The 20294-nt window shown below is 33.9% G+C and overlaps 2 protein-coding genes and 1 long non-coding RNA gene across 3 annotated transcripts in view; all 3 read left to right on the forward strand.

The window, feature by feature from the left end:
- LOC149807511 (perlucin-like protein) overlaps positions 1-20294 on the forward strand; it is a 414808-nt gene that overhangs the window by 286249 nt on the left and 108265 nt on the right. The window lies entirely within an intron of this gene.
- LOC149807512 (C-type lectin domain family 7 member A-like) overlaps positions 1-20294 on the forward strand; it is a 171080-nt gene that overhangs the window by 129775 nt on the left and 21011 nt on the right. The gene's annotated exons all lie outside the window — the stretch shown is intronic.
- On the forward strand, positions 1500-4656 carry LOC149807514 (uncharacterized). The gene is made up of 4 exons (XR_016416028.1): positions 1500-1573; positions 3120-3205; positions 3852-3951; positions 4448-4656. It is a non-coding gene; the product is annotated as an uncharacterized LOC149807514 (long non-coding RNA).

Here is a 20294-nt window from a genome sequence, read left to right on the forward strand (position 1 = left end):
CTGCAAACGCTGGGTATAAATCAGGAATTTCTTTTTCAATGGGATCGACTTTAAGATCCTAACAAGTTTTGTCAGTTACAAGCGGATTAGCTACAACAATATATACAGCAAGGTCATTGCCTAGTAATAAATGAATACTCTCGATGGGTGACCGTGACCTTGACCTCTTAGAAATAAGTGCCTGTTGAATAGGTCTGTATTGATTCTGTTGATTATTTTTAAATTTCTAGTACTCAGAAAGTATGTGCCATTTCTTCTTGCAAAAGGTAAAAGTTGGAAGAGATAAGGAATACTCGTCAGCTGTACGATCAGCACTTTTTAACGTTTCGAAATTATGCTCATCAAAGTGAGTCGTAACGATACTATGGCCGTAGTTATTTTTTAACTCTTCACCTAATACGCGTTGTCGGAGATTCTCGTAATCTTGACCAACTTTCGTGACTCAACACCACCTATCAAATAACTGTTCTTATTTGAGATTTTATATATATATATATATATATATATATATATATATATATATATATATATATATATATATATATATATATATATATATATATATATATATATATATATATATATATATATATATATATATACAAGTAATTTCAGTAAATAAATAACATGACTATATTTCGACTATCTTTTTTTCCAAGTATTGCAAAGGCCTCTTAATGTTATAGGATGTATCATTAAGAATGTCATTAAATCAATTATACGAGGGTAGGAAGAAAACTGATTAAATGAGTCTGTAGATCAGTTAAATGTTGGTATTGTACTTGTGGTGCTAAAGATTAAAGGGTTGTTATGGTTTGTTACTACGGCCAACATACATATATGACACCGTGTCGAAAACGGTTTGTAGTTCGTTTACTCTGATTATGCATAGGAAACATTCGAGATTGACAATTACGTGTAATTACTAGAGCATAATGGTTGAGATACGTATTATTGTCATGTCCGACATCGACCCTATTCTTTATTTTTCGCGAAATTTGTATATATGATGAGCATAATTTAATCAATAAAGATATACTGTTTAAAGAATAAATGTTTTAAGGCCATTGCGATCACAGTTTGTCCTTTTTTAAGGATTCCATAATGAATAAAATGAGGTGTCGAGTGTACAAAGTTACACGTATTGCATGCAAATGATTCGGTGATAACAGAGTCCACAGAACGCTATCTTAATCAGCTTGTACACAGTCCTGTATAGATAAAACCACCATTTTCATTCCATATGCAGGCTATAGACGGAAATATTACATTTTAGAATTGGTGGAATTAGTCTTGCAAAATTGAAGAAACAAAATTCTACCTGATTCCCGTAATGAAATCTAGCTTACAAAAATGATGTTAGATGACAGATTTCCTCTTCGTTTCTTGTATAAGAATGCAGCAAAATGGCTGGAAAAACTAAAAACAAAGCTAACTGGACATCAAAAGTATATCAACTCACGGCTAAGAAGAGAATCTGCAATATTTAATCGAATTATCTAATGTGTGCCGATACACTCCTGACTAATAATGAACTGGAAGGCATGGATTAGCTTTATCTGGATACCAACAGGTACGTTGCACACTATACCAAGAATATGATTATGTGTTTCATACCTTGAACATTTGTTTTTGTTCTGTTCAGATCCTTTGGTTATGCGTGTCTGTAGAATTTTGAATAATTGTGCACATATATTCATATCATAAGTAAACCGCAGTATGTGAAAGGATTGCGTATGCCAATATTATATATTCGATATTATTTAATATGTAATGAATATGACATCTGCAAAGGAATGTGATTTGGTGAATGTGTGTGTATGTGTGTGTGTGAGTGTGTGTGTACAGTGTCTAGTTTTCTGTAAGGTTTGTGCATCGTTATATCGTTTAATTCAATCATTGATGTAAAATATAATACTTTACACGATGAAACAAGCCAAAATGCTCCATTAACACGGATAAAAGCATAATAAACTGTATAACTTTAGTAATATATTGTGTGTATGTGTGTTCATTGTAATCAGCTTATATATCAACTAACCAGCATTACTAATATATTGCATTGATTCACACGTATGTAGAACTTATCTCCAATGAATTTGTAACATTATTTGTTCTCTTGCGAGCATCGTCGCTAAAACCATCTGGGGTGTTTCAAGCCCAAAGGCTTTTGTCAAGCTGAACTCAAAGCCTCTTTTAGTCATTTTATTAATTAATAAATATTATTTAGTTATTTATGTCATGCAAAAATTTATTGCATAAATTAAGGTATTAACTCAACATCATATTCTCTATCTGCATCCTTAACGTTTGGTAAAATTTATTGAAGTAGTTTGCTCATATTAAGTGAAGGTGGTGGCCATATGTTCGTTGGTAAATTCGTTTCATAATGAAATACTATCTTTCTCAAAAAAATTAAAATATACACTTCCATTACCGTTTTTCCCTCCTGATTCGCACTTTTCATCCAGTTTAACTTCGCCGTATTGATATGCTAAAGTGCTAAAACAATTTTATCTTATGGGAGTAACTTCGTGAGTGTAGTGAGCGAGTAGCTTCGTGAGTGCAGTTATTGAATAGCTTCATGAGTGCAGGTCATGAGTAGCTTTGTGAGTGCAGTGAACGAGTAGCTTTGTGAGTGCAAGGATTGCGAAATTTAGTGAGTACAGGGAGTGAGCATTTTCGTAAGTGCAGTGAGTGAGGAGTTTCTTGATTGCAGGGATTGATTAGTTTCTCGAATGCAGGGTTTGAAATGCTTCATGAGTGCAGTGAGTGAAAAGATTCGTCAGTGCAGAGAGTGATTAGCTTCGTAAATGCAGAGGGTGATTAGCATTTTGAGTTCAGGGAGCGTGAAACTTTGTGGGTGCAGGGAGTAAGTAGCTTCGTCAGTGCAGGGAATGATTAGGTTCATGCATGCAGGGAGTGAGTAGTTTAATGAGTGCCAGGAGCATACTTATTATAGTGCAATATGTGGCATACTAATAATATTAAAGAAATAAGTTTATTTCTTTCGCTCCCAACTCCGCCCAAAATATTAAAAACAATGGACTAAAAATAAATAAAAAAAATATATAATTGATGAAGAACACGATTTATTTAATATATATATGGTTTTCCAGTTCTGGCATATCAGCAATCATGGCAGGCCTGTCATAGTTCCTGCTATAGATTCGTAGAAACTGAGCAACCCTGTCATTCAGCACTGGTAAAGTTTATATTTTTGGATCTCATGTAAATTTTTGTAAGTAGTGTATTGCTCTTAACGTGATACATTTAGTGATACAGCAATTCAGTCAGCACACGACGTGAAATACATCATGAAACATGGATGCAAACAAATACCATCTATGGAAGTGTATCAATTCTCGTTGCGTACCATAGTTTTCAGCAGTGCAATATACTTCACGAATGGACGGTAATTACGTTTTATTATTCATGCATTAAAACGATCAAGTTGTAAAATAATTTCAAAGCCAGGCATAATTGGAGAACTTATCTTCTTCAATTCCAAGACAGTAGCAGTATGGAGACCAACGGTACACGGCAAGAACGGGTCGTCTGCTGTTAAGACAAAAATGACACTAGACTATATGTATGTTCTTTAATGACAAAATCCGTCGAATGTGTACAGCATTTATACCTACATTAAGTAACAATATTCCTTGTATTCTAATTTAAACACACATGAATCGAGCAAACGTCAATAAAGAACACAAGTACAATAATCATTTTTATAAATGTAGGACACGTAACAGATGAAGAGCTTGATAACATCCTGATTCCTTACGATTCATAATCTATTTATTTTATACAAATTTGTCTTAGATCTTTCCATCCATATCTATATTCAGCAATATTGCGATCAAAATGGTATGAAACTGGCACAGATTGAAGATGCTGGAGAATTTCAGTTCATAAGGGACACGCTGAAAAGACACTATAACGTAAATGGTATGGACATAACTTGACAATTATTAAATCTGTAAATAGATTCTAAAAGCAAAATTTGTTAATGTGTTGATGTAGTCAGCAGTTGTAAAAAGATTATTTCTTTTTGTCGGCCGTAGGGCGTCGTGAGCGCGAAGAGTAATTTTGTTACGTTTTTAAAGTTATATAGTAAATTTATTCGGGTTTCTTTGATTCAAATATATTGTATATCTAAGACATACAATCAACAAATCTGAGATCGTAAATAGATAAAGAATATATATATATATATATATATATATATATATATATATATATATATATATATATATATATATATATATATATATATATACTGCGTTTAGTGATAACTTATTCTTAGTTTCTCGGTTACGTGACTAATATTCTGACATTTCCATTTAGCACTTGAATAAATGCATTTCTCTATATTTTTCAATTTTAATTTATTTGACTGATTTCGTTTCATCTTTGTGTCGATCGTATTTACACGATTTCACAGCTCAACAGATTCTCGAGTTTTTGGATTGATGGCTATTACAATGCAGCACTGCATTGGTGGATTTGGTTATCCAGTAATAAAAGCATCAACTTCTTCTCATGGGCGTCTGGGGAGCCCAATGGTACTGACCACTGCATTGGACTCTTCAATCATGAAGATTTCTACATGAATGACGATAAATGCGAAGTTGCTAGAGCCTACATTTGTGAAGATGGGTAAGTGTATTGATTACATTTGTAAGCCTGAACTTTCTTTACATGATTAGATTCAAGCACTCCATCTTCCTCGTCCTTGTCATCATGTTCTTCAGCCTCTATTTATTTTGTGATCACGCTGTCAATAACTTTTTTAAGTTTCTAGGTGTTTTGCACATTTTAAGTCTCCGATATCGAAATATTGTAAATAAGCTCAAAAATTGATATAAAACTTTTCATGAATAAAATACGTTATTATGAATAAAATACGTTATCTATTAAGTCATTCTCTCCTGCAAGTTTACAGCTTCATTTCATCGTATTACAATAAAAGTTTGTAACACTTCACAAAGGGACCAGCCTTGATTGTCAGTTATGTTCTTCCAATTAGGAATAAGAAATCGCGTCCGTTTATTTTATGTTGATCTTGTTTATTGGTTTAATACTGGTATATCAAAAAGCCACAACTTAAAATAGTAACAATCGTAAACGTACAAGTACTTCGTATTCCTTCTTTTTTTCTCATCGCTAAAATTCTTAATTCTCTGTAAAGTCTTTGAGTAGGAAATAGAAAGACATAATAAATTATCAAGCATATTCCCCTGATGAAGAGATTGTGTATGCAGATAGGCATAATCCTCAGTGTGTGTGTTTGTGTGTGAAAGATTAAGTTTGTGTATCTTTGCTTTCTACACCGAAATTATCAAAGAATACAATTTGACATATGTATGTGCTGGTTTTCTGGTATAGTTTGAGAATTTATATGTCGATAATGTAAATAGAATAAATATTTTAGTTCATTTTATATATAACTGCCAGTGAAAGTTTACCTTATTATTGCATTTTCAGAAACGGACTCCACAAGAATGAATCCTTTCTTGGATAAAAATCGTTTCGAATGTGTAAATCGTCATAATTACTTTATCATAACTGGAAGGAACCATCCTATCCTAGGAATCAAAGTGCAAACGAACCAATGTAAAGTGGCTACCAGAGTGCTTAAATTTGAATTTATATTTGTTCGAATAATTAATCAACCTATACTATTTTGACCAAAGAATGCTTTTTTGTCTTGATATGAATGTATATATTGCTCTTCATATTAAACGTAATAAATATTAAAACTAATATATGTTGTGACGGTAGCCTTTCAAACCACTGATATAGCAATAAAGAGCATGTAGCATTTTGTAACCGATTTCAGGTATCTTTTACGCCCCCTACTTCTGATACCGTGTCATTTTCTTCGTTTTCTGGCCCTCTCGTCACGATTTCATAATGTCCATATGATTCTTATGAAAAATCAGCATTTCAAGTTGTATCGAAATCCACTTGGTTAAGGCTTGGTTTTGCTTTGTGGGTTTAACGCTATTTTTCTTCTTCAGAATATGATACACTATACACAGGAAGCTACTCACGGGAATCTATTGTCAAGCTTTCTCACATACTTACGTTGGTCGAGCCGAGATTCGAAATTAAGTAGACAAAAGTTGATGTCAGTGATTTGCAAAGGCTTCTGCCTTAGACCTCACTGCCACCTAGGACCCCTTCATCTGTTTAAGGACTACTGGAAACGCGAACAATCTTCACGGGGGGGGGTATGGTATAACAAAGTCTAATGCAAAAGAAATGCAGCCGTGTTAATATCAATCCGCCAAATTCGATATTTTCCGACATCATCTTTCATTCCTAAATAAAGCTATCTAAAATACTTTAATTAATCTCAACACCAAGACATAACTGAAATTCATTCGTAGATGGTACAGATATGTATACTGCTTTAAAGAGGAGAACTATTTTTCTTGTAGGACGTGTTTCTGCAAGTGTCTGAGAAGGCACTTCCTGTGATGCAAAAGTGTTATTCAAGAGAATAAAAATCCTAAATTTGTGACACCGAGGAAGGCATTATGAAAGCTTATGAATTCTGTAGAATAAGGCCTTTCCTTCTGCTCTGACAACTTTTCGATCGTCACTAATACTATACAGTTACTAATAATATATTTATTGTAAAAATATATTATTATGCAATTTCAATTATGATCTGCAAGTGTAGCATAACATGTTTGGTGAAGGCGACGATTACACGGATTTGTGTTTTGTATCGTGGATACAACGGTGTCATCCAGGTAACGTATATGGAAATTGTTCAGAGTTTATTTTTGAAGTAGATCTTTGTATTTTGACCTACAAACCCGACATGGTAGGAATGCAGAAAATGGCATCGAAAGTAAAATTGACATTTTCTCTATCTCAACAGGGCTACTTACATAACACTTCACGTGCCAAACAATGAGGTTTGCTTATCTGGGTTTGTTGGGCTTGAAAATGGCCGTCTCCTGCTTATATTAAGTACCTTTGCCAGTATCTGTGTTGCTATAATGTTGTCATTTAATAGGTATCCATGTACCCTCGCTGGAACTCGAGATAGGAATCGAATCCAAGTACATAAAGGTCTGAAGTGAGTGTCTTAACACTGTATATCCAGAATCAAACACGTGTTCATAGTAATGAATATGATCTGCTACTTTCTTTCTAATGTGAATTTAATTAGACTAAATACGAGCAAGGTACATAATATACAACACTGTTAAGCATGAAAATTATCAGTATGGTAAGTACTTACATTATTCTCAGCATCATTATTCCCAAAATAAATGTACATGTTTTTCATAGAATGCTTGCCATCGCCAGTTTGGGCATGCGTTACCATGGGTAATTAGATGATGGCTACTTAAATTTGTCATTAAGGCTTAGTATATATATATATATATATATATATATATATATATATATATATATATATATATATATATATATATATATATATATATATATATATATCGACTATCACGTGTTATATGATGCTCTAATGAAAGGAAAAACGATATCAGTCCCTACTACTGAACCAAACAGAACCCATAAAGCGTATTCAGTAATTTAGACCTCTCGGCGATAATAGAAAATAAATCAAATTAAGTTTATGCAATGCGCCATAAACATCATTGTAAAATACATCCGCTTAGGTCGTTTTAACAGTTGATCTTTTAGTTTAAAAGCAAAATACAAAAGCTATTAAAAACTTATTAATAGCCTTATTTTCTGACTGGATGCAAGAAGCATAAATGCATATACATAAGAAGACTGGTAATCATCCTTTATTTTCTGACTGGATACAAGAAGCAAATATCCATAAGAAGACTGGTACTCATCTTTTATTTTCTGACTGGATAAAAGAGGCACATATTCATAAGAAGACTGGTACTCATCATTTATACAAGAATCACATATACATAATAAGACTGGTACTCACCCTCTACACACTTTTTATTTTCTTTAAGACATAATTTTCAAACGCTATAAACTTGTATTTGTTAAACGACATTTCGAACAAGTTTTTGCAGTGAAAAATGAAGAAGAAGAAAAAGCTTCAATGCCAAATATTTGCCAATTTCAAATAATGACTTTTAATTTTGGGAGGAGGATTTGTCTCCTTTTTGTCAGTAACCTCCAACCCAAGATGAATAAAAAGGGACAAAAATCTGTAGAAACTACAACATACTCCAATATAATGATCCCATTATTTGCAATGCAGGTTACATTCCCTTCCATATCGCTGACGTGACAACCATTAAGCACGTGTATAGAAAAATTGCACACTTGTACACATTTCTACAAAAGCCAAAAAAATATTATTGAATGTTTCACAGCTTATCACTATCATACATACCATCTGCATTTAAAATGTTTTCCAAACAATAAGCAGGTCAAGGAGATCTTGCACATTAGCATTTAAATCAAAACGAACCTTAGATGGATATTATTCTTTTTAATTTCTCATTAGGTAAATATATTGTGTTTTCTTTTCGACGACAATAAATTAACACTCATTGGAATACACACACACACACACACACACACACACACACACACACACACACACATATATATATATATATATATATATATATATATATATATATATATATATATATATATATATATATATATATATATATATATATTGGATATTAGTAAGTAGAGGAAATATGTAATATAACACTGTCATGCATAACACGATACATAGTTTGTTTCAAAAGTTGAAATCTTCTTCATTCATATCTACTTTCTTTCAACCGTACATTTTGTAACCAGACTCTACCCAGTTTTTACATTCGGCTCCTATAGACACAATATGATCCGATGGCTTTTAAAATATCATAACTATTACGCGTTTATTGACAGGCTGGGTCAGGTTTTGCTTATGGCAAATTTTATTCTTACATGGTATTCAAACTAATAAACCCAATCAGTTGGGTTGCTCTTATATTGCGTGCTTAGGCTCGAATAAACAGTAACACAAGAAAGAGTGAAAACAACAAGCTTTTTAAAAAATAACCAATATAATAATTTATTTTCCTGTGAAAATACTGTAAAAATGAAAAAAATGTGAACTTACGGTTTTGAGAATCAAATCCAAAAATATTCCAAGAATAATCCACGAATAACATTTTAGAAGTCCTAATAATAAAATGTTCTAATGATTCGATTCCCGACGAAGAATTCAAGATGGAAGGCGATGACTTATGCTGTAACCTGTACTGTGCTGAAGTCTATAGTTCCTTGTAGAAATACAATCATTAATCCTCCATTTTTGAAAATCCAAATAGAACTTTAAGGAAATGTCCTTGTTCAAGAATTCTGTATGAATGCAATACAATTTCCAAGGAAACGAATTATTCTTTTAGAGTCCAAATAATCTGAAGAAAAATTAACATATAGCTAAAAAACTCAAAATTAGTCACAACAGAAGAAAACAACTTGACATCAAGTGTTTAAAATCCCCCAAAACTCTGAGATCTCTCTCCCTAAACATCACTATTAATACTAAGCATTTCGCAATTTTGGAAATGCCTAATTGCGAGACAGAGGCTCAAGTGATCATATTTACATATAAAAATAAAAACAAAACCGGTATGTCCTTGATAAGAACCAATCCTTTTACTCCGAGAATAAAAGTATTTTTTATACCACGGATTAATTATACATGAGGTAAAAAAGAACTCATATAACTCACACACAGTGTACATGAAATAATATATTGTTATACATGGGAAAGTGCGCATGCTATTAAATTATATTTTCCCTTGATGTGCCTGATGGCAAGATTATATTCCTCTAACAACAAACTCCACCTTAAAAGTCTTTGAATTTTATTTTTCATCTTGCCGATGAAAGTAATGGGTTGTGGTCGCTAAAAACAATAGTTGAAGAAGGAGCTGAATTAAGGAAAACTTCAAAATGTTGTAATGCAAATAGCAAAGCCAAATATTCCTTCTCGATTGTTGTATACGTTCTTTCGTGCTTATTTAATTTCTTAGAACAATAACACACTGGATGATCAATATAATTTTTATCTTCTGGAGTCAAAACTGCTCCAACCCCAACATCACTTGCATCAACAGACAATTCAAATGGTTGGCTGAATTTCTGAGCTGTAAGAACTGGCGCGCTTTTAAGTATGGCTATCAACGTATCAAAAGCCTCCTGACAGTTTTCAGTCCAAAGGAACTTGTCTTTTGTTACTCACTAAATTTATCAGGGGTTCAGCAATTATGGGAAAATTGGAACAAAATTTTCGATAGTATCCGGCCATACCCAATCATCGCATCAGTTGCTTTTTATTTAGAGGCACAGGGGATTCAGAGATAGCCTTGAACTTAGCATCTGTATGTTTAACTTGTCCATGTCCAAAGGTTTGTCATGGTTGTTGTTGTTGTTATTGTTGTTGTAGGGTTTAACGCCATTTTTCAACACACGATAGGCTATACATGGCGGCCAGTATTAATGGTGGAGGAAGAACCCGAAAAACCCCGGAAAGAAACACCGACCCTCGAGAAGCTACTGGCAAGTTTTCTCACATACCCACATTGGCCGAATCCGAGACTAGAACCAATGCAGACAGAGGTGAGATGGCATTGATCCGTAACGGAGGTTGCTGTAACCAACTCGGGCACTCGGGGCCCCTGTTTGTCATAGAAAAGGTACACTAGCATGGCAGAACTCAAAGTTTAGATAACTTAATTGTCAAACATGCATCAGTGGGTCTGTCAAAGAATTTCAGTATTGTTGCTGAATGTTCTTTCCAGCTGTCGTATTAGATGACGATATCATTGATGTAAGCATCACAATTGTCTAGAACAGAGATAATCATATTCGTGAGATGTTGAAATGTACTTGGCGACCCTTTCATCCCAAACGGCATTACTTTATTGTGGTAATGTCCATTTGGAGTCACGAATGCCGAAATTTCCGTTGCTCTTTCCGTTAGTGGAATTCGCAAAATTATTTTAGAAGGTCAAATTCGGTAAAATACTTGGCATTCCGGAACTTATCAATACAGTTATCGATTCTTGGTAATGGGAATGAATCTGTTTTTGTCACACTATTCTCCTTCGTATAATCAGTAAACATAAGGAATGTTTAATCTAGTCTTGGAACAAGTATGCATGGTGAAATTCAGTTACTTTTACTGGGCTCTATAAAATTATTCTCGAGCAAATATTAAATTTCTTTTCTTTAAGTATTCCTGTTCGAGAGGGTTCGTCCTGCACGCATGTTGTTTAACAGGTTTCGGAATTTAGAATTTCAACGTGATGAAATTATTGTCGTTTTTGAAAGAAAATCTGGAAATTAGTGCTCATATTCAAATAATAACTATGTAAGTTCATTTCTTTCTTGTTGTTTGCAAATGTGAAAGTTTCTGGTCCAGATCTTTCATAATTTCTGAATTCCGAAGATTTGTCACTGCAATATATGTAGAATACAACGATATTACTTCACATAAATCTTCAATGAGTGAGACAGGTACAGCTAAGTTAATTGCATGTTTCACCTGGCTATCTCTTTCAATACACTCTTTTAGCATGTTTATGAGACAGATTTGTTTTTGTTTACGCCTCCCAGGAGTATCTATGATGTAATTTAAATAATTTATGTTTATGGCAACTGTGTAGGTTCCATACTGCTTGGCCTGAAGAGCATTGTTTGGTATTGGCAAGAGAGTTAGGACTCTATCACCAGGCTGAAAGCGCCTTTCAATTCGAGTTTTTTCATATCTTGACTTCATTTTGGATTGGGTGCAGCGCAAATTTGCTCTTGCTCTTGCGTCCATACAAGCCTTTGACAAGTTATACTTAAAATTGAAACATAATCAAGAAGATTAATTTCCGTATCTTCTTTAGAAAGAAGTTTCTCTTTCAATAACTTCAATGGACCACGCATAGTATGCCCAATAACCAGTTGAAAGGGACTGAAACCTAAAGATTCTTGAACTGATTTCCTAACAGCAAACAGTAGTAATGAATGCTTTCTTCCCAATATTTACCCGTATCAAAACAATATGATCAAATAATATTTTTCAAGGTCTGATGGAATCTTTCTAAGGCCCCTAAGCTCTCAGGTTGATAGGCAGAATATTTGAATTACTGGATGCCTAATTCGTACATAACTTGCTGGAAAATTCCAGACATGAAATTTGAGCCTTAGGTATTTTCTGATTTAGTGTTCGGGTAAAACAGAGACTGTTCCTACTGTCACGGGTCCTGTAACTAAGTCTGATCACAAATTTACGCAATGGAGATGCACATTAACAAAGCCGCACTCTACTCCTTGAATAAGAACACTCTCATTAGAAGAAGACTTCTCTGAAAAAGGCGATGTATCTGATAATAATAGACAATGAGAAGCTCCTGTGTCCCTGAAAATTTTAATAGGGATAGGATTGGCCTAATCACCCACGAAAGTCATATAATCATTCAATATGAATGGTTCATAATTCTCCATAATAAAATCACACTTGGGTTTGTTAGACCCAACATATGTATTGCTTTCAATACATGACCGTGACAATGACCTCTTAGAAATAAGAGCATTTCAATTTGGTATGTCTTGATTCTGTTGCCTATTTTTCAATTTGTAGCAATCAGAAATAACGTGTCCTGATTTTCTTGCAATAGGTACACGTATGAAGAGTCAAGGATTTTTAATCAAGTTTACCAGAAGCTTGATTTTTAGAACTTGTGCCAGTTTGAGTTTCAGAAGGGCTAGACTGAAATACTTTTTCTGCCAAAACAATGTTGAGCTGAAGTCTTATTTACAAAAGAAACTTTATGAGTTAAAGAATACTCATCAGCAGCTCGAGTAGCATTTTCCAAGGTTTCAGTCTGATGCTCGTCAAGATAAGGCATGATATCACTATGGACACAGTTTTTGAACTCTTCAAGTAATATAAGTTGTTCGAGAATGTCATAATCTTATTTAACTGTCATGGCCATGCACCATTTATCAAATAACTGCTCTTTTTCTCTAGCATATTCGAAATGAGTTTTTGCAGCTTCTTTTCTATAGTTTCAAAAATTGTGCCGATAAACTTCAGAAACTAAATCATAACCACTTAAGATGCATCATCTGACCGTATCATAGTCACCACTATGTTGAACTGACAGTGAACGGCAAATGCCACTAGCTTTACCAGTGAGTACACATTGTAATAACTGAATCGAATGCTCCCTTTGCCATTTCAAATTTTCAGCAACTTTTCCAAACTAAGGAAAACATTTGTCTACTTCTTTTTTCTGAAGAGGGGCACTAATCTAATATTCTATGCAGGATCAAAACTTAAAGTTGTATGTGAAGTATGAATAAACTTTTCACTTGCCAGCGCCATTTATTTTATTCTCAACTGATATTTCCTCTCCTTTTCTCGTTTTTTTTCTAATCTATTTACATTTGCATTTGTTCTTCTTTGTAATTGCAATTGTTTTTCCTTTCTCTTTCTTCCTTTGCATTTGTCTTTCTTTCTCTTTTTCTTCTGCTTGTAAATGCATTTGTTTTTATTTCTCTCTTTCCTGTCTCTCTATCCTCTTTCTCAAACTTTGTAACTTTATTTATACTGTTTCTTTCTCAAAATTCATTTATTCTCTTTCTTTTTCCGATTTCGATTGTTCTTTTTTGTTTTCCTATTGCAATTGCATTTCCATTTGTTTTTATCTCTCTTCTTTCTGAAGTTCCAGCTTCCTCAACCACAATTCCATCTTTATTTTAATTCTAATTCCTTCATTTTTATGTCCGAGTCTGATAGAGTCTTACTGTCAAAACAAAAGCACTATTATCCAAAACATTCTTTTCTCCCAAATACTAACCCAAAATATTTCTTATTTCTTGTTTCGTTAAGGAACCCTTTACGTCTGAAAGATTGTGTTTTCTGGTACGTTGAATCAATTCATCATTTTTCGTAAAGATCTAATTGTTCCTCTTTAGGATTTGAAAGAAAGAATTCCACTTTAGAAAACGCTTGTCGATTTCACTATAAATTTCAAAAACTAGGGGAACTCAAATTTCAAAAAACAATTTTTTCCGAAATATTCTAGCCAGAATTCAAAATAATCCCTGACGAGCCCCCAAGCCTTATGTTACGTGTTTAGGCTCCAAAAAAAATCAATACAAGAAAGCGTTAAAACAAGAAGCTTTGAAAAATATAATCATTTATTTCCCTGGAAAAATACTGAAAAATTAAAAAAAAAATATGAACTTACCGTTTTATGAATCAAATCCAAAAATAATCCAAGAATAATCCACGAATAATATTTTAGAAGTCCTAATAATAAAATATTCTAATGATTTCAAGTTCGAGTCCCAACGACGAATCTGGGATGGAAGGCGATGACGTATGCTGTAACATGTGTTGTGTTGAAGTATAAAGTTCCTTGTAGAAACGCAATCATTACTCCTCCGGTTTTAGAATTCCAGATAACATTTTTGAGAAATGTACTTGTTCAAGAATTCGGTATGAATACAATAAGATTTCCAGATAAACGAATTAATCTCTTAGAGTCCAAATAGTCTGAAGCAAAATTAAGATATAACACAAAAACTCAAACCTAGTCACAACAGAAGAAGACAGCTTGACAAGTGCTTAAAAGCCAAAAAACTATGATCTCCCTCTCTCTCTCCCACTCTCTTTCTCTGTCTCTCTCTCTGTCTGTCTGTCTCTCTCTCTCTCTCTGTCTCTCTCTGTCTCTCTCTCTCTCTCTCTCTCTCTCTCTCTCACAAGATTACTATTAATACAAAGTATTTCGCAATTTCGGAAATGCCCAATTCCAAAATATAGGATTCAGTGATCATTTATACATATAAAAATCACATAAAATCATTTTACTCTGAGAATAAAAGTTGTTTACTTGACCATCAATCAAAGCCAGGAACTAAGTCAAAAATAGAAACAAGTGTTTCTATTATTAGGTATTTATGGAAAGATTCACGTCAAGCTGAATTTTCTGGAAAATATCAAATTCCTTGTAAACACAATTACATTATATTGACATGTTAAGAAAATAAAATGACTCTAAAACCCACAAACAATCAAATCAAATCAAACACAAATTAAATCAGATATAAACTAAATCAACTATAAGTAACATTGCTTTCATTTCAATCCAAACAAGCTGATTTACAATAATTTACAATGCTATGAAATCATGAAAAGTCTCTAGAATGACAAAGCCATTTGCATCATGCTATACAATCATGAACAGTCTCTAGAATGACAACGCCATCTACAACATGCTATGAAGTCTCTAGAATAACAACACTATCTACATCATGCAATGAAAAAATGAATAGTCTCCAGAATTACAACGTCATCTATATCATCCTATGAAAACAAGAATAGTCTCTAGAATGACAACGCCATCTACATTATGCTATCACATCATGAATAGTCTCCAGAATTACAACATCATCTACATCATGCTATGAAATCATGAAAAGTCTCTAGACTGACAACGACATCTACATCATGCGATGAAATCATGAATAGCCTCCAAAATAACAACGTCATCTATATCATGCTATGAAATCATGAAGAGTCTCTAGAATTACAACGTCATCTACATCCTGCTATCAAATCATGAATAGTCTCGACAATGACTACGCCATCTAAATCATGCTATGAAATCATGAATAGCCTCCAGAATTACAACGTCATCTACATCATGCTATGAAATCATGAATAGCCTCCAGAATTACAACGTCATCTACCTCATGCTATGAAACCAAGAATAGTCTGTAGACTGACAACGCCATCTACATCATGCTATGAAATTATGAATCGTCTCCAGAATTACGTCATCTACATCATGCTATGAAATCATGAATAGTCTAATGAATGACAAAGCCATCTACATCATGCTATGAAATCATGAAAAGTCTCCAGAATTACAACGTCATCAACATCATACTACGAAATCATTATTAGTCACTAGACTGACAACGCCATCTACATCATGCTATGAAATAATGAATAGTCTCGCGAATGACAACGCCATCTACATCATGCTATCAAATAATGAATAGTCTGAAGAATTACAACGTCATCTACATTATGCTCTGAAATAATGAATATACTGCAGAATTACAACGTAATCAACATCATGCTATGAAATCATGAATTGTCTCTAGAATGACATCGTCATCTAAATCATGCTATGAAATAATGAATAGTCTCTCAAATGACAACGCCATCTACATTATGCTTTCACATCATGAATAGTCTCCAGAATTACAACGTCATCTACATTATCCTATGAAATCATGAACAGTCTCCAGAATAACAACGTCATCTACATCATGCTATGAAATCATGAAGAGTCTCTAGACTGACAATGCCATCTACATCATGCTATGAAATCATGAATAGTCTCTAGAATGACATCGTCTTCTACATCGTGCTATTAAATCATGAATAGTCTCCTGAATTACAACGTCATCTACATCATCGTATGAAATCATGAATAGTCTCTCGAATGACAACGCCATCTACGTGATGCTAAGAAATCATGAATAGTCTCCAGAATTACGTCATCCACATTATGCTATGAAATCATGAATAGAGTGCAGAATTACAACGTCATCTACATAACGCTATGAAATCATGAATAGTCTCCAGAATTACAACGTCATCTACATCATGCTATGAAACCAAGCATACTCTTTAGACTGACAACGCCATCTATATCATGCTATGAAGTAATGAATCGTCTCCAGAACTACGTCATCAACATCCTGCTATGAGATCATGAATAGTCTCTTGAATGACAACGCCATCTACATCATGCTATGAAATCATGAATAGTCTCCAGAATTCCAACGTCATCTACATTATCCTATGAAATCATGAATAGTCTATAGAATTACAACGTCATCTGCATCATGCTATGAAATCATGAATAGTGTCCAGAATTACGTCATGTATATCATGATATGAAATCACGAATAGTCAACATGACATCGCCTTTTACCTCATGCAATGAAATCATGAATAGTCTCCAGAATTACAAGGTCATCTACATTATCCTATGAAATCATGAATAGTCTATAGAATTACAACGTTATCTGCATCATGCTATGAAATCATGAACAGTCTCCAGAATTACGTCATGTATATCATGATATGAAATCATGAATAGTCAACATGACATCGCCTTTTACCTCATGCAATGAAATCATGAATAGTCTCCAGAATTTCAACGTCATCTACATTATCCTATGAAATCATGAAGAGTCTACAGAATCATAGCGTCATCTACATCATGCTATGAAATCATGAATAGTCTCCAGAATTCCAACTTCATCTACAACATGCTATGAAACCAAGAATTGTCTCTAGACTGACAACGTCATCTACATCATGCTATGAAATCATGAATCGTCTCCAGAATTACGTCATTTACATCATGCTATGAAACCAAGAATATTCTACTGAATGACAACGCCATCTACATCATGCTATGAAATCATGAATACTCTCCAGAATTACAATGTCATCTACATCATGCTACGAAATCATGAATAGTCTCTAGACTGACAAAGCCATCTACATCATTCTATGAAATCATGAAGAGTCTCCAGCATTACAACGTCATCAACATCATGCTATGAAATCATGAACTGTCTCTAGAATGACATCGTCATCTACATCATGCTATGAAATAATGAATAGTCTCTCGAATGACAACGCCATATACATCATGCCATGATATCATGAATGGTCTCCAGAATTACAACGTCATCTACATCATGCTATGAAACCAAGAATAGTCTCTAGACTGACAACGCCATATACATCATGCTATGAAATCATGAATCGTCTCCAGAATTGCGCCATCTACATCCTTCTATGAAATTAGGAATAGTCTCCTGAATGACAACGGCATCTAATCATGCTATGAAATGATGAATAGTCTCCATTATTACAACGTCATCTACATCCTGCTATGCAATCATCATTAGTCTCTTGAATGAGAACGATATCTGATCATGCTATGAAATCAAGAATAATCTCCAGAATTACAAAGTCATCTACATCATCCTATGAAATCATGAATATTCTCTAGACTGACAACGCCATGTACATCAAGCTATGAAATCAGGAAAAGACTCTACAATGACATCGCGTTTTACATCATGCTTTGAAATCATCAACAGTCTCCAGAATAACAACGCCATCAACATCATGCAATGAAATCATGAATAATCTCTAGACTGACAACGCCATCTACATCATGCTGTGAAATCATGAATAGTCTCCAGAATTACAACGTCATCTACATTATCCTATGAAATCATCAATAGTCTCCAGAATTACAACGTCATCTACATCATGCTATGAAATCATGAATATTTTCTAAACTGACAACGCCATCTTCATCATGCTATGAAATCAGGAATAGTCTCTACAATGACATCGCGTTTTACATCATGATATGAAATCATGAACATTCTCCAGAATTACAACGCCATCTTCATCATGGTATGAAATCATCAATAGTCTCTCGAATGGCAACGCCATGTTCATCATGCTATGAAATCATGAATAATCTCCAGAATTACAACGTCATCTACATCATGATATGAAATCAAGAATAGTCTCTAGACTGACAACGCCATCTACATCATGCTATGAAATCATGAATAGTCTCCAGAATTACAACGTTATCCACATCATGCTATGAAAACATGAAGAGTCTCTAGACTGACAATGCCATCTACATCATGCTATGAAATCATGAATAGTCTCTAGAATTACATCGTCGTCTACATCATGCTATTAAATCATGAAAAGTCTCCTGAATTGCAACGTCATCTACATCATGGTATGAAATCATGAATAGTTTCTAGAATGACATGTACATCTACATGATGCTATAAAATCGTGAATAGTCTCTAGAATTACAACGTCATCTACATCATGCAATGAAATAATGAATAGTCTCTCGAATGACAACGCGATCTATATGGTGCTAAGAAATCATGAATTGTCTCCAGAATTAGAACGTCATCTACATTATGCTATGAAATCATGAACAGACTGCAGAATTACAACGTCATCTACATCAATCTGTGAAGTCATGAATAGTCTCCAGAATTAAAACGTCATCTAAATCATGCTATGAAACCAAGCATAGTCTCTACAATGACATCGCGTTTTACATCATGCTATGAAATCATCAACAGTCTCCAGAATTACAACGCCATCTATATCATGCAATGAAATCATGACCAGTCTCTAGACTGACAACGCCATCTACATCATGCTATGAAATTATGAATAGTCTCCAGAATTACAACGTCATCAACATTATCCCATGAAATCATGAATGGTCTCCAGAATTACAACGTCATCGACATCATGCTATGAAATCATGAATAGTCACCAGAATTACGTCATGTATATCATGATGTGAAATCATGTATAGTCGCTAGACTGACAACGTCATATACATCATGCTATGAAATCATGAATAGTCTCTAGACTGACAACGCCATATACATCATGCTATGAAATCATGAATAGTCTCTAGACTGACAACGCCATATACATCATGCTATGAAATCATGAATAGTCTCTAGACTGACAATACCATCTACATCACGCTATTAAATCATGAATAGTCTCCAGAATTACAACGTCATCTACATCATGCTATGAAATCATGAATAGTCACCAGAATAACGTCATGTATATCATGATATGAAATCATGAATAGTCTCTAGACTGACAACGCCATCTACAACATGCTATGAAATCATGAATAGTCTCCAGAATTACAACGTCATATACATCCTGCTATCAAATCATGAATAGTCTCGAGAATGACTACACCACCTACATCATGCAATGAAATCATGAAGAGCCTCCAGAATTACAACGTCATCTACATCATGCTATGAAACCAAGCATAGTCTCTAGACTGACAACGCCATCTACATCATGCTATGAAATCATGAATCGTCTCAAGAATTACGTCATCTACATCGTGCTATGAGATCATGGATAGTCTCTTGAATGACAAAGCCATCAAATCATGCTTTGAAATCATGAAGAGTCTCCAGAATTTCAACGTCATCTACATCATGCTATGAAATCATGAATATTCTCTAGACTGACAACGCCATATACATCAAGCTATGACATAAGGAATAGTCTCTACAATGACAACGCGTTTTACATCATGCTATGAAATCATCAAGTCTCCAGAATAACAATGCCATCTACATCATGTAATTTGATCATGAATAGTCTCCAGACTGACAAC

Source organism: Sinohyriopsis cumingii, chromosome 1 (assembly GCF_028554795.1).
Source record: "Sinohyriopsis cumingii isolate HCF-2022 chromosome 1, ASM2855479v2, whole genome shotgun sequence".
Taxonomy (NCBI): Eukaryota; Metazoa; Mollusca; class Bivalvia; order Unionida; family Unionidae; genus Sinohyriopsis; species Sinohyriopsis cumingii.